Raw genomic sequence first — 1,942 nt, forward strand, 5'->3', positions numbered from 1 at the left:
ACCTAAATTGCAGAAGGACGTCGCAAACAAATCGAAGGTGCGAATCAAAGACGTCCTGGACGCGTTCGCGATCCTCAGACGGACTTCGAGTGCACGGACGCCTCCTCGGATCTCCTACCGACGTCGAGTAGGTGGACGCGTCCGCGATTCTCAGACGGACTTCGAGTACACAAACGCGTCCGCGATTCTCAGTCGGACTCGAGTACACGGACGCCTCCTCGGATCTCCTACCGACGTCGAATACGCGGATTGATCCGCGAATCTCAAACGGACGTCGAGTACGCGGACGCGTCCGCGATCCTCAGACGGACGTCGAGTACACGGATGCCTCCTCGGATCTCTTACCGACGGCGAATACGCGGACGCGTCCGCGATTCTCAGACGGACGTCGAGTACACGGACGCGTCTCTATCTCAACTTTTTTTGAAAATGTTTTTTTCTGAAACTGGAATTAATTTGTGTCCGCGGCCCGACGACGGACGTGGAGTACGTGGACGTCCAGTAGACGGACGTGGAGTACACGGACGGATGTCGAGTACAAACTCGCGTCCTCGTCCTGCCGACCGACCTCGAGTACGCGGTCGTCCCGTAGACGGACGTGGACTACACCGACGGATGTCGAGTACACAATCGAGTCTGCGACTCACCGAGCGACCTAGAGTACGCGGACATGGAGTAGACGGACGTGAAGTAGACAGACGTGGAGTAGACGGACGGAAGTCGAGTACACACTCGCGTCTTCGATCCGCCGACTGACCTCCAGTACGCAGACGTGGAGTAGACGGACTTGGAGGAGACGGACGGATGTCTAGTACACACTCGCGTCCGCGACCCGCCGACCGACCTCGAGTACGCGGATGTCGAGTAGACGAACGTTGAGTACACGGACGGACGTCGAGTAGACGGACGTGTCCTCGACTCGACTACCGTCGTCGCGTACGCCGTTTCAAATTTCATTTCTCTATTTCAAATTTGGAAAAATTTTCTTAAACTTGAAAGAATTTTAGTCCGTGGTCCGACGACGGATCTCGAATACGCGGACGTGGAGTACACGGACGGACGTCGAGTAGACGGACGTGGAGTAGACGGACGGATGTCGAGTACACACTCGCGTCCGCGACCTGCCGATCGACGTCGAGTACGCGGACGTCGAGTACTCGGACGTCGAGTAGACGAACGTCGAGTACATGGACTATTTCAAATTTGAAAACAATTTTCTGAAACTGGAAATAATTTGTGTCCGCGACCCGACGACGGACGTCGAGTACGCGGACGTGAAGTACACAGACTTGTACACGGATGTCGAGTACAAACTCGCGTCCGCGACTCGCCGACAGACCTCGAGTACAGCGGACGGATGTCGAGTACATTCGCGTCCGCGACTCGCCGACCGACCTCGAGTACGCGGACGTCTAGTTGGCGGACGTGGAGTGCACGGACGGATGTCGAGTAGACGGACGTGGAGTAGACGGACGAATGTCGAGTACGCACTAGCTTCCGTGACAAGCTGACCGACCTCGAGTACGCGGAAGGGCGTCGAGTAGACGGACGAGGAGTACACTCGTGACCGTGTCCTCCGTCCGGTTCACAGGTTCGGCCTCTCTGAAATTTCTGGAAGCTGGATTTCGAAAATAAATTCTGAAAGCTAGACTTAGAAAAAATTTTGAAATTTCTGAACTTAGACAATTTGTCAAAATCTGGATTTAGAAAAAATTCAGAAAGCTTGAAAATCGGAAAAAATGTGTCCGCGTCTTGACGAAGGACGTCAAGTGTCCGCGAACCCTCGACTGATGTCGAGTACACGTCTCTAATAAGACTTCGAAAATTTTTTTTTGGAAATCGGAAAGAAATTGTGTCCGCGTTCTGACGACGTACGTCGAGTACACCTACGACTCCGCGAACAGCCGACGGTCGTCGAGTACACGGACGAGTCCGCGAATCT

This window comes from Anneissia japonica, unplaced genomic scaffold (assembly GCF_011630105.1).
Source record: "Anneissia japonica isolate Jap-2015-1 unplaced genomic scaffold, ASM1163010v1 scaffold287744_len224908_cov135, whole genome shotgun sequence".
Taxonomy (NCBI): domain Eukaryota; kingdom Metazoa; phylum Echinodermata; class Crinoidea; order Comatulida; family Comatulidae; genus Anneissia; species Anneissia japonica.